At 46.3% G+C, this 14,339-nt stretch overlaps 1 non-coding gene across 1 annotated transcript; it reads left to right on the top strand.

Annotated features, from left to right (window-relative positions):
• Nucleotides 1-1,313: 1,313 nt before the first annotated feature.
• LOC125995581 (U1 spliceosomal RNA) lies at nt 1,314-1,477 on the top strand. The gene has a single exon (XR_007491079.1). It is a non-coding gene; the product is annotated as a U1 spliceosomal RNA (small nuclear RNA).
• The last annotated feature ends 12,862 nt before the right edge of the window (nt 1,478-14,339 follow it).

Raw genomic sequence — 14,339 nt, forward strand, 5'->3', positions numbered from 1 at the left:
TAAGGTGTCTGCCTTGCAAGCGCTAGCCAAGGATCAGGACCACGGTTCGATCCCCTGGCATCCCATATGGTCCCCCTAAGCCAGGGGCAATTTCTGAGCGCTTAGCCAGGAGTAACCCCTGAGCATCAAACAGGTGTGGCCCGAAAAAAAAAATAGAAAGAAAATAGAAAAACTAAAAAATATAAACTGTAAAGAAGAAAAAGTTTATTAGCAAGTATATTTGTGAAAATTATTGTATCTCCAATAAAGTCATTAATACAGTAGCAAAAGGTTTAGTAAGCTCTTTTTTTTTTTTAAAGATAAGAGATACAAAAATACAATAAAAAAGGATTGTGTGTTTGGCAGTTGTTTGCATAATTGACTTGCATCGGCTCAGAAAATTATGGGAGAAATAGAAAGGAAAACCCTTAGGCCTAAAAAAAGAAGGAGACCTTTTCCATGAAGTATTCTGGCATAAGACCAATTCTAGGCTTCAGGCATACTAGGTTGTTCAACCCCAGAGTCATTCTTTGTGGTCCCAGTAAAAGCTCTTCACCATCACGGTTGTTGCTGTCAGGTTTCTGTAGAGACCCTGATTTCTATACAGATCCTATAACAAAATCAGGGTGGCATGGAGTGTCTTCTGGTTCCATCTCACCATTAGATGGCAATGCAGGTTGTTGCTGTTACCAAGTTATCAGGGTGTCATAAGAACCTTCTTTGGAATAAATTGGTGCCAGGACAGCAGTAGGGCATTCCTGGTAGAAGCTTGATTCCTAGTGATGGTGTAGAAAACAGTGGTTATTTCCGTAGCTGGTGTCCATGGTTCAAGGGTGAATGGTCATTGTCCAACTACTGAAGTCTAAGCCAAGTCACTATGCCTAGTGTTCAGGGTGTAAGGCCCCACTGCAGTATAAAATTTGTGTGTTCCTATCTTTTTAAGTCTTTTGAAATAGTCGGGGGGTGGGTGTAAAATCCGGAGTACAACTTCAACCTTCGATTTGGCCTTGTGGAGTCTAAAAAAATGGTTCCCAGCAGTCATGTCCCAGTCAGGAAATGTCCTTGAGCAGGGAACTTCTCAGCAACCAAATCTGGTAGCAAGCAAAAGTCCACAGTGAAGGGAGATGGAGGAAAAGAGGCCTCCAGAGCAAATTAATAGTAGCAGAGTATCAGTTTCTTCTCAGGATGAGACTCTTACCTTTTCACTTTGGGAGCTAGTTGGCAGCTGGCTGGGGTGGGCAGAATGTTCTGCTTCGTGAGGAGTTAAGAACTGAGGGTAAAAAGGGTTAAATGGGGGGAAATAACATGAAGAGCTAGAAAAGAGTTTGTAAAGTATACTTACCTGGCAGGGGCGATACCATGATCATGAAGGTGATTTCCCCAGGACGAGGCTCACCCATTGCACTCCAGGTGTGCTGACCCCTGCGATTTCCCCAAATGTGGGAAACTCGACTGCGTAATTTGTGGTAGTGGGGGACTGCGTTCACGCTCTGCCCTGGTAATCTGGTCTGAATGGAAGGTTTTGGTCCGACGCTTCCCATTTTGTCCCCTTCCTGGCCTGGCCTTTTTGGCTCTTGGCAGCCTCATCCGGGAGAAGGAAAATGCTCGCCCTAGGATGTGATGCCGGGGACCAACCAACTTCAGAGGGAGCTCTGCCCGCTTTACTTAACCTTGGAATATTTAGACCTTATGAACAGGCACCACTTGCCAAAATGCAGCCCTGGGCTTAAGGGTCTTAAGCAGGGGCACAGCGAGGGTTACAAAAATTAGACATAAAAAAAAAAGGGACATACATAAGGGAGAAAAATTTTTTTTAAAAAATTAATTAAAAAGGGGCCGGAGAGATAGCATGGAGGTAAGCCCTTGTATGCAGAAAGACAGTGGTTCGAATCCTGGCATTTCATATGGTCCCCTGAGCCTTCCAGGAGCGATTTCTGAGTGTAAAGCCAGGAGTAACCAACCCCTGAGCGCTGCCAGGTGTGACCTAAAAACCACACACACACACACACACACACACACACACACACACACACACACACACAAAATTAATTAAAAAAATAGTTTGTAAAGTGGTAAGCAAAGGGAGGAAGAAAGAGTTACATATGATGGGGGAAAACAATATATAACATGGACATTATATCTATTATAGACGGATATCAGACAGATATGCACATACATTGACAGACACTGAGGATTGATCCATAGATTACATTTGAAAATCTGACCCAGGTGAAATGGGACAGAAAGTTTAAAAATATATGTATGTGGGAGGAAAAATATATGTATATATATGTGTATATATATGTGTTATATATATATATATATATATATATATATATATATATATATATAATCATGATCAGTGAGGGTGAACTTTACTGAAGAAAGTCTTCATGGATTAGACTGTGTATAGAGTATTCTTAAAAAGTCATAATTTTCTGGGGCTAGAGTGATGGTGCAGTGATGTTTGCCTTGCATGGGGCTGACCCAGAACAGACCACAGTTCCATCCCCGATATCCCATATGGTCCCCCAAGCCAGGAGCAATTTCTGAGCGCATAGCCATGAGTAACCCCTGAGCATCACCAGATGTGGCCTAAAAATAAAAAAAAGTCATGATTTTCAAGTCTAGAAGACTAAGTGATATGGTTTTGAAAACTGTATATGGAGTCTATACCATGAAATATTGTCCAGCTGATCTTGAGCATCCTATTTCCTTTCCTAAAAGCAATCTAAAATTATGAGCATTATGGTATCATGGTAAAACTACCCACAATTTTCACACAAACACGCTAGCGTCCACGTGGTTCGGAAAATGAGGACTCAAGGGAAGGTGGTATGGCTGCTGGGAAAGACCCAAAGACAGCTCCATTTGCATTTGGTGGGAAAGTTAAGGACTGGCGTTCCCTTTTTCTTCCCTGGTACCTACCTGGCTGGCCCCAAAGGGCAGGTAATCAGTGATGGCCCTAGACCCCAGGAGAGAAGGCCCTGTGGCCCCATTCAAGCTCAGTACAGAGCATTAGATCTGGAACCTCCCTGTTCCCCACCCAGGCACAGGCCTCCCTGTCCCCAGGGGAATGAAAATTCAATTCATTTTCCAAATTTTGTTTGTTTGCTTGCTTTTGGGTCACACCCAGCAACGTTCAGGGGTTACTCCTGGCTCTATGCTCAGAAATCGCCTCTGGCAGGCTCGAGGGACCATATGGGATGCCAGGATTCAAACCACCATCCTTCTGCATGCAAGGCAAATGCCTTACCTCCATGCTATCTGACTGGCCTCCATTTTCCAAGTTTTTAAGCTGTGTCATTAAGTAACTTATGTAGGCCCTTTCTTCCATCCTCATGAATGCTTGCAAAGCTGTATGTTTTCCTCTTAGTACCTCTTTTGCTGTGTCTCACAAATTCTGATAATTTGTGTCTTTATTCTCATTTGTTTCCAGGAATCTTTTGATTTCCTCTTTGATTTTGTCTCAGACTCACTGGTTGTTCAGTAGAGAGCTGTTTAATTTCTCCCATCCAAGTACTAACCAGGCCCGACCCTGCTTAGCTTCCGAGATCAGGCGAGATCGGGCGTGTTCAAGGTAGTATGGCCGTAAACAAGAGCTGTTTAATTTCTAGATGTTTAAGTTATTTCTCCATGTTTGTATTTCACTTCTGTTTTTAGTGTGTCATGGTCTGAGAAGATGGTAGAAACAATTTCTATGCTCTTCATTTTATGAATGTATGTTTTATGGCCCAGCACGTGGTTGATCTTGGAGAATGTCTTATGTGCATTTGAGAAAATGTGTTTTCAGCTTTCTGGGGCTGAAGAACACTTCATATATCTATTAAGCCATTCTCTTCATTTCTTCCTTTAGAGCCAGTATTAAGTTTAAGTTTTAGTCTATCAAGGGTGACAAGGCAGTGCTGAAGTCTCCCACAATTATTGATGTCTTCCTTTCCTTCCTCTTTCCTTCCTTTCCCCCTTCCTTTCCCCCATTCCTTTCGCCCCTCCCTTTCCCCTTCCCCTTTTTCTCCCCTCCCCTTTTTCTCCCCCTCCCCTTTTTCTCCCCTCTTTTTCTTCCTTTCCCTTTTTCTCCCCCCCTTTTCTTTTTCTCCCCCTTCCCTTTCCCCCTTCCCTTTTCCCCCTTCCCTTTCTCCCCCCTTTCCTTTTTCCCCCTTTCCTTTTTCTTCTTTCCTTTTTCCCCCTTCTTTTCCTTTCCTTCCCTTTTGCCCCCCTTCCCTTTCCCCCCTTTCCTTTTCCCTTTTTCCCTTTCCTTTTTCCCCATTTCCCATTTTCTCCCCCTTCCCTTTTTTCTCCCCTTCCTTTTTTTCTCCCATTCCCCCTTCTCCTTTCCCCCTTCTTTTCCCCTTCCCCTTCCCACTTCCTTCCTCCCTCCCCTCCCCTCCCCTCCCCTTCCCTCCCTTCTCCTCCCTTCCCTTTCCCTCCCCTCCCTTTCCCTCCCCTCCAATCTTCCCTCCCTTTCCCTCCCCTCCAATCTTCCCTCCAATCTTCCCTCCCCTTCCCTCCCCTTCCCTCCCCTCCCTTTCCCTTCCTTCCCCTCCCTTTCCCTCCCCTCCCCTTCTCTCCCTTTTCTCCCTCCCCTTCCCTTCCCTTCCCTCCCCTCCCCTTCCCTCCCCTCCCTTTCCCTCCCTTCCCTTTCCTTCCCCTCCAATCTTCCCTCCCCTCCCCTTCTCTTTCCTCCCCTCCCTTCCCTTCCCTTCCTTCCCTTTCCTTCCCTTTCCTTCCCTTCCTTCCCTTTCCTTCCCTTCCCTTCCTTCCCTTTCCTTCCCTTCCCTTCCTTCCCTTTCCTTCCCTTTCCTTCCTTCCCTCCCTTCCCTTCCCTTCCCTTCCCTCCCTCCCCTTCTCTTCCCTCCCTCCCCTCCCCTTCCCTCCCTCCCCTTCCCTTCCCTTCCCTTCCCTTCCCTTCCCTTCCCTTCCCTTCCCTTCCCTTCCCTTCCCTTCCCTTCCCTTCCCTTCCCTTCCCTTCCCTTCCCTTCCCTTCCCTTCCCTTCCCTCCCTTCCTTTCTTTCTTTTTCTTTCTTTCTCTTTTTTGGTTTTTGGGCCACACCTGGCACCGCTCAGGGATTATTCCTGGCTCTGCACTCAGAAATCACTCCTGGCAAGCTTAGGGGACCATATGGGATGTCAGACATCATGGGTCATCTGTGTGCAAGACAAACACCCTACCAATTTGCTATCACTTTGGCCCCTGATGTCTTTCTTCAAGTCAATCAGCATTTGTTTTAAGTATTTTTCTGGCTCCTCATTGAGTGCATATATATTTTAGAGTGTGACTTCTTTTTGGTGTAACTTTATTATGAAAAGATCATATCTTTGTGGTGAGCTTCATGTCATGGGCTGGAAGGTCCAGCTCCTCTCTTCTGTCTCTGAGAATTATTGCAAAGAGTGATGAGTGCTGTTAGAAAAATAACTATATTGAGAACTATCATAACAATGTGAATGAATGAGGGAAGTAGAAAGCCTGTCTTGAGTACAGGCGAGGGTGGGGTGGGAAGGAGGGAGATTTGGGATATTGGTGATGGGAATGTTGCACTGGTGAAGTGGAGTGTTCTTTACATGACCAAAACCCAACTACAATCATATTTGTAATCACGGTGTTTAAATAAAGATATTAATTTAAAAAACAAAGCTCATGGCTGTTTCATAAACATTTTTTCTTGTTTTGGTTTGGTTTTTGGCTCACATCCAGCAGCACTCAGGGGTTCCTCCTAGCTATGCACTCAGAAATCGCTCCTGGAAGACTCAGGGGACCATTTGGGATGCTGGGATTCCAACTACTGGCCTCTGAATGCAAGGCAAATGCCTTACCTCCATGTTATCTCTCTGGCCCCTGTCTCATAAACTTTTTTTTTAATATACTTTTTACTTAAGTAACATGATTATAGTTGGGTTACAGTCACAAACGGAACACCCCCCTTCACCAGTGTAACATTCCCCCCTCCCAATGTCCCCTTCCCCATTCCCCGTCCCCTGCCGGTATTCAAAACAGGCATTCTACTACAGTTATTTGTTTTTAAGTTCAGTAAATTGTTTTATTTTTCTTAAAGAATAAGGGTAAAAAAAAATGTAAAGGTGTGACAGTGGCAATCACCGTTGTTTGCGTAGGCCCAGAAAAATATGGGGAAAACAGAAAAAATATCCTTGGTCTGATTACACAAAGGCCTCACCCCAGAAGTTTATTGACATAAGACCAACTCTGGGTTCCAGACATACCAGTCTGTCCAACCCGAGTCATTCTCCGTGGTTCTGGTGAAACTATTTCACACTTTAGTTGTTGTTGGTATCAGATTCCTATATTTAAAGATTCTGGATTCTATGCATTTTTTTCATAGAAGTCAGGCTGATGTGGAGCATCCTCTAGTTTCAGCACATCATTAGATGCAGAGCTATCTGCCCTGCAAGTAGGCTTTGCTGAGTCGTCTGGGTGTTGAGAGCACTCTTTGGAGTAAGTCAATGCCAGAGCAGTATTCCCTGGTAGAGGTTTGGATCCTGGTAATGTTATAGACAATTGTGGTTGTTTCCATAGATGGTATCCATTGTTGAGGGGTGTATGGGCAATGCCCATTCTTCTGAGGCCTAAGCCAAATCATTATACTAATGTTCAGGGTATAAGGCCTAACTGCATTACCAAATTTGTATTCTCATATCTATTAGATAAAAACTTGTTTACATATGTATTATTTTCTTATTTTAATGTGCTTATGCAAAATAGAAACAATGCCACAAGATATTGTTGGTGCATCTGGGGGCCGATGAATAAAGTCCAACATTCCCCGTAACTTGGTTCAAACTTGAAATCTATAGAGATACTCTTCTGTTGCAAGTCAGCCCCTGAAGAGGTTGACTGATGGAGGGATGGAGGATGAGGCCTTTCTCTTCCAGCTCGGAGCACGCGTCTCCCACCCTGTCTAGCCGACAGTTCTGAGGTGAAACGGCGGGTAAACAGCTCGCAGAGTCAGGCTTGTGGAAATATTAGCTTTATTCGGTGGACAAGACTGAAGTCCAAAGACTCAGCCTCAGTTCCAGCAAAAAAGCCTCGAGCCTTCCACAGACCCTTGTTTTTATCCCCCAGAATCATGTACCACCCAATGGTGGGATCAGATACCAACCAATGGTGGAAGCAGAATCAGGTACTACCCTAGGGTGGGGACAGAATGCCAGGTCACACCCTAGGGTAGGGCACAATCACCAATCAGGTTAGGGTCAGCAACATACTAATCCCCTAACATATTTACATACACAACACTCTTCTACCAGTATTGCTTATAAAACAGATCTCAAAGGGGGAAAAAAATCAAACAATCAAATAAGTCCAGTGGGCAAAATTGTCACTATATGAAGATGTTCAAAAAGAGTTATAGATGTTAAGGGAATACATCTGAGATATACAAAGGAGATACACTGTCCCTTTTATGTTTTAGAAATAGTCAAGAGGAGGGGCCCGGAGAGAGAGCATGGAGGTAAGGCGTTTGCCTTTCATGCAGAAGGTCATCGGTTCAAATCCCGGTGTCCCATATGGTCCCCCGTGCCTGCCAGGAGCAATTTCTGAGCATGGAGCCAGGAGTAACCCCTGAGCACTGCCGGGTGTGACCCAAAAACCACAAAAAAAAAAAAAAAAAAAAAAAAAAGAAATAGTCAAGAGGAGAGTGTTGTTTCTGAGACACCACTTTGGTTTGTGATTTGGCCAAGCGAAGAGCGTATGGAGCCACATCATCCCCGTGTTGCCTGCTGAAGCTTCCCTCCCTGAGAGGTGTTTGCTTCCTTTGCTGGAAGCCGGAAGTTCACTTCCCTTCCCTCCCCCTGAAGGAATGGGGAAGCCTGGGGTCTCCTTTAAACTGCTCCTCGCCAGAACCCACTTGCTGGGACCCTGAGCAGGCAGCCAGGGGTAACCCTGGGGCCCAGGAAAAAGGAGAGAGAAGGCTGTGTGGGGCAGCCGAGGCTGCATCTTCCCTTAAGCTTGGCCAAAAAGCCTACAGCATGGAGCCATGTCATCCCTGTGTTGCCTGCTGAAGCTTCAGACTCCCCCAAAAACATTACTGTGAAAGATATGCAATCCACCATGGTCAAAACAAAAATCATTAGTACAAAAAAGTGGTTAAATGTGGGATAATGGGAGGTGAGAGTAAGGGAGTAAAGGAATAAAATGAGCTCCTGGGTGGCGTTCTGAATGACAAACAGATTAAACACAACGATATCGGGCCCGGAGAGATAGCACAGCGGTGTTTGCCTTGCAAGCAGCCGATCCAGGACCAAAGGTGGTTGGTTCGAATCCTGGTGTCCCATATGGTCCCCCATGCCTGCCAGGAGCTATTTCTGAGCAGACAGCCAGGAGTAACCCCTGAGCATCGCCGGGTGTGGCCCAAAAACAAACGAACAAAACAAACAAACAAAAAAACACAACGATATCCAAATATTTGTCTATATGTTCTGCACAGGGGTGCTAGCCACCGTGTGGTTTCACAATGGGCAGGTTTAGTAAGAAAAAGTGCCTGGGACTTCCTGAAGTCAGAACCTCTTGTGCTGGCAGAAACTCCCAGCTCCCAGGAAGGAAAGAGATCCTTCAAGAGCTGGAAGCCCGGAAGTTCAAAACCCCTACCCAAACCCTCCCTCCGGAGCCGGGTGGGAAATGGGGAAAGCCTAGGATAACCTCTAAGCTCCTTGTCGGGACCCACCTCACTAGTTTGCCCAGGCATGTGGCCCAGGGGAAGCCCTGGAGTTCCAGAGGAAGGAGGTAGAAGGGTGCTGGTCCACACCCCTCCTAGGCTTGGTTATAAAGGCCTTTGGCATGGCGGAGGCCTGCCAAATCCCATGCTGGCATAAACTCTTGGCTCCCAGGAAGGAAAGAGATCCTTCAAGAGCTGGAAGACTGGAATTTCAAAGCCCCCACCCAAACCCTCCTCAGGAGCCTGGTAGGAAATGGGGAAAGCCAAGGATAACCTATAAGCTCCTCGTGGAGACCCACTTCCAGGCATGTGACCCAGGGGAAGCCCTGGAGTTCTGGAGGAAGGAGGTAGAAGGGTGCTAGTATGACCCAAGTCCCACACCCCTCCTAGGCCTTTGGCATGGTGGAGGCCTGTCAAACCCCATCAAGACCTTCCAGATTAAAAAAAAAAACAGCATTTATTAATATAGTTAATGGCAACTTAGAGACATAGGTGCTAAGTAGTGAAGTTGCCAGGTAGAGAAGGGTTAAGAGTCACCACTTCAGTGGTGATACTTGTTATCTGTAGAGATCCACAATTCTAAATTGGTAGGTCAATGTGCTGTCTCCCTGTGGCCCGGGCTTGAGTTGGCAGGACAGGTCATAACTACGGACAGAAGGATACACAGACACCTGTTAGTCATAGTCCTGGTGCCCCGCCTTGTGTCTGTTCAGTGGCTGAATCTGACTTCTAGGCAGTCAAAGACAATCATATAGGGAGCAGGGAGCCATGGAGACAGCTGTGGACTGAGCCAGACACAGGCTGCACTTGCCCTTGACAAGGTGGGTCCTCTTCTCACCTGTCTGTCCTATTCTATGTCTCAAAGTTATGGAACTAACTTTCTATGTCCTCCATTCACGAGCTCCAGTTTGTATTTGTCGGCAGCTTGTTGGAACATGGTCATATCTTTTAATATTTGGTTTTTCTGGGGTCAGAGGGAAAATGATGAAACAAGCTGGTGTGAGTGTGTGTGTGTGTGTGTGTGTGTGTGTGTGATGTTACAGGAATGTCCTTACAAAAACTGTGGTCTGATTCTAGGGATTTGTACACATAACTAGCATATTTAATGTGGGCTTCAATATTCTTTGAGGAGTAAATAAGTTTTCACAAAGGAAAATTTCTAGATACGTTTCTCTCCTGTATGCCTACTGGATATCTCTGCCACACTCTGTTCTAGTTCTCAGTGTATGTTCAGAGCAGGGAGACAAGTGTGGTCCAGATGAAAAGAGGCCTGATTTGTCCTGTCCTCCCTGCTCTTACAGAACCTATAACCACTCACCAAGAGCATTTTCTCTTTATTGAAGTGGTTGCCCTAGAAGAGAGAGAAAGGGCAGGAGGAAGGAACCCTAGACTGAGCAGCAATCTAGCCCCTCCCTCTTCATGGTGCACTACCACTAGGTCCCATGTGAGAACAGGCTGAGTGACAATAGGTCACTTTATCCCAGAGATGGTCCACATGGCTGGATCTCAGTGACATCAGGCAGCCAAAATCTCTGGGATAAATCAAGAGACTGAGTTTTCACTATTGGGAACCCGAGCCCACAGACATGATTCTCTGCCTTTCTACTTCCCACAAGAGCACACAGGACAGTCAGGCTGAGATGTCCAGAAACTCAAGCCATCCTGGAACCCAACAGTGCTCTAGCCAATAGCCCAGGAAGAGGTAGGGAACAGGCCTGTGGATTGCTCATTCCTCCCTAAGACTCACAGGAGCTCCAGCTCACAGTCAGCTGTGTGATGACCTGAGCTGGTCCTGGGAGCTCAGAGATCCAGGCAGGGATCTGTGCACTCCCCACCCCCTAATCTCCACCCTGTTCTCCCAGGCCAGGACCGACCCACTCACCTCCACATAATTGTCCATGGTTTGATCTACTGTGGCCAATTCAGATAGAAAGGGATTCAAAAATAAAACAACTTCCTGTGAAAATTGGGACAGTGCTAGTAGGGAACCATTTTTGGGTATCCCCAGAAATGTTCCCCAAACACCCTCTTCTGCATTGTCCTGGCCAAGTCAGAATCAAAGCCTCAGAGGCTATCACACAATGTCCCTGTTCCCCTCCATGAGCTGCCCAGTTCCAGGGAATTGATCTTGTCAGCCTTCCCAAATGCTTCCTGTGCTCCCCCAACCCAGACCTCCTTCTGGCACACATCAAGCAAGCTGCAGGCAACGTGTCCCTAACCCATCATTTTCAGGTCCCCATGTCATCTCCTGAGCCCAAACCAGGCAGGACCACGAACCTTTTTTTGCCATGGATACTTTCTTCTGCTTGATTTACTGAGTAATCTGGCTAGAGATGTTTTCCTGCAGGGAAAGGGCAGTCACTAAATCCAAGCATTTTTCACTCGTGTCCTCAGTTCCTTCTCTCTCCAAGGAAGCACATCCCCCCTGAACATCACAGCTCTCCACCACCACCTGGGACAGTAGCTACCATGCGACCATGTAAAGGTGTCAACTATGGTGCAAACCCCCCATTGTTCCTCCAGAATTCCACCATCTCCTGAGTAGCTGACATTTTCATTGAAGCTTTTGTTCCCACTATAAGATTATTTATAAAGGAATAACGCTACAGGATACAAAAGTTCCCTATTCCCTGGGACCTTCTCACCTCTGTATTTGCCTCCACTCTACCTTCAGGGTCAGCCTCTTGCTGAATTTGAAATCTTTCGAGCAGTTTATGAAATATCCGAGAATTCTTCCTGTGGGGAGGACGAAGGTGATAGAACAATTGGGAATTCTGAGGTGCAAAACCCTCTGAAAAAGAGCCAGATATTCAGCTGACTGGACGAGAGTTTGCTCTGGGGCAACACTACTGACATCCATGAAACTGGTTGGGCCAGGCCCAACCACAGAGCTTCTGTTACCTTGGACAAAACATCTTGGAAAGTGTCCATCTCATCCCAAGATGGGACTGTGAGGGAAATTTCCCTCCCGATCAGTCCCTGACACCAGACCCTGCTGGTTGGGATGGGGTTGACCTCAAGTGACTGAGTGGCCATCAGCAGCCAATATAAGAAACTTTGTACCCTCTTAAAAAATATTGACCCACATGGTCCCAAGAGTTTTTCAGTCTGCTAACTGAGGAACTATTGAGTGAACAGATGACTGCATATAGAGAAGAGAAGTTATTCAATTTCTTGCACTCCTGGAAAGAGGCAGAATTGTGAGTTGGGAACTGGAGTCCTGCCTAGATCTTTCTACCCAATGACTGACACACTTTTAAGATGGGGCAGAAAACAATGGGGATCTTGGGGCTCATCATTAGCCACCTCAATACAGGAAGGAAGGTTTCTGCACCACCCAGGAAACAAGCAAGAATTGGAGATCAGTGGTTCAAACCCAGGGAGGCCCTCAAGGGAATGCCCAGGGACCATGTCAGATTCAGTCCAGGAGCCTTCTTTGTGACATTGGAATACAGACTTCAGAGAGGATCCCCAGGGGTCTATGACACACCTTGGTTACATTGATCCAAAGTTCTAGTTTCCGAGCCCTGTCCTGGACAGTGCTCGTCAAGTCTCTAAAGCAGGTGGTTATGACAGTTCTCATCATTTTATCAAACTGGACCACCACAGCAGGACAGTGGGGGCCCTATAGTTTCTGTTCTCTTTCTGTTGGCAGAGGCTCAATTCCTGGCAGTGTTCAGACACTAGCATCTGGAAGAGCTCCTGGTGGAAGAGACAGTGTCACCATGAGATGTCACAGCCCAGTACAGACCCATGAAAATTCACAGGTGGAGCTACATACAGTTCAGAACCCCCATGTGGAAGGGTTTCCTGCTACCTGAAGGGGCACATCCAGGAGCCCTCAAAGTGATCAAAGTGTATTTGCACTCTCTACTCCTTGTCTCTGATTGACTCAACTTCTAGAAGCCAGCCCATGCCCTCCACCTCAGGGAGCTCCACCCTTCCTGTCCCCTCTGTTCCACCCCATTAAGAGACACATGGGCGGGGGGCAAGGACACCATGCGCTTAGTCTCCCTGCTAGTGGTGTGTCCGCAAGGCAGCTTCTAGGGGCTGCGGCTGCCCTGACTCCTGGTAGATGGATTGGAAGCAGGGAATTGGTTGCTCATTGGGAACCCAGGCCCCCTAACATCTGGCCAGATGAGTGTTCCTATGAGGGCTTTTTTGTCTCTCTGAGGGTCTCTGTGTTCAGTGATGCTGCACGTGTCCCCAACTCTGCTGCTGGCTCTCCTGTTGGATAAAAGGCTCTAAAGCCTTGCTGCAATTCTGAAAATGCAAGGGGGAGAGACGGGGAAGAGCTGCACAGCCTCAATTTCTGCTGTTCCGGAAGTGTCCTCAATTGTGGTCTTTTCAGCAAAGACTGAGGCTCTGGGTGGCTCATCAGGAGTCACTGGAGAAGAGAAAAATGACATGAGCCAGGGATTCCAGAAAGGGTGCCCAGGAGCCCTTGCAGGAAGGAACCCCAAGAGGACAGAAAATCCAGCCTTGCCTCCTCCCTGGTCTCAGCCCACCGCAGGCTCCTTACACTGTGGCTTTAGCTTCCTGGGCTCCAGCTGTTCCAAGAGGGCCACAAATCTCAGCTTCCTGTCACTGACATTTGTCTGTGTACAGGCTCTGGGAATCCTGATTCAATGGGTCTGCCACAGACTGTCTGGATCTTCCATATAATGCTGGACCCAACATCCCAAGTATGGATACTATGAGCAGGGAGGAACATGAATGGAGGAGACTCAGATACCTGGAATTCCTCCATCACATGCCCTGTACCCCAGCCTGACACACTCACCTGTGCATGAACCCATGCAGGTCCTTGTGGGGGATGGTGAAGGGCAGCCAGGGAAAATTTCAGAAAAGATGGTGGATGCTGGGATAACTTTAAGTAAATTTACAAGACTTAAGTAAACTCACAATGGTCCCTGTCTTGGTAATGGCAGATTTGAAGATTGCATCACCATGGGGAAACACTTAGGCCTCAAATATGATGTCTGGTTTAGTGGCACAAAGAGGCTGTTGGTACCTTAATTTGGGAACATTTGCAGGGTTCTGCCCATGTGTGGCACAAACTAACTTTTCTAATATGGTTATACCATGTCTTACAGAGCTCAACTGAGCCAGTAGTTCCAAATTTCATCAAAGGATTTAATTTCACTAATTAGGGCACAAACCTGATTGTCCCCCACACCAACAAAGGAGTCTATGGCAAGTGAGGAAACAGGTGTTCTCCATAGCCTGGGTCAGGACTTAGAAGTGCTCAGGATGTGGACTCACATACAAATGGTCACCTGGGGTCATAAAATGGCTTTCAAATGTCATGGCAATGGGGACAGATAACTATAGAAACCAGGATACCAAGAAACCTATGGCAGTGGTAATAAAGAGAGAAAATATTACATAGTGATACTGGTGGCATGAAAATGTTTAATACTCTTGATCTTTACAATACACCAAATACCTTCATTATTTCTGTTTTTGTTTCAACTGTGCTCCCAAGAACCCAAGGGATCACTCAACTCTAAGGTACCTGCAGATATTTTATTTTGTTGGTTTTTTTTTCTGTTATGTCAGTGACATTGGCTTTCTTTTATTTTTAATAATATCTTTATTTAAACACCTTGATTACATATGATTGTACTTGGGTTTCAGTTATATAAAGAACATATCCCTTCACCAGTGAAACATTCCCATGACCAATGTTCC

Source organism: Suncus etruscus, chromosome 17, assembly GCF_024139225.1.
Source record: "Suncus etruscus isolate mSunEtr1 chromosome 17, mSunEtr1.pri.cur, whole genome shotgun sequence".
In the NCBI taxonomy this organism is placed as follows: domain Eukaryota; kingdom Metazoa; phylum Chordata; class Mammalia; order Eulipotyphla; family Soricidae; genus Suncus; species Suncus etruscus.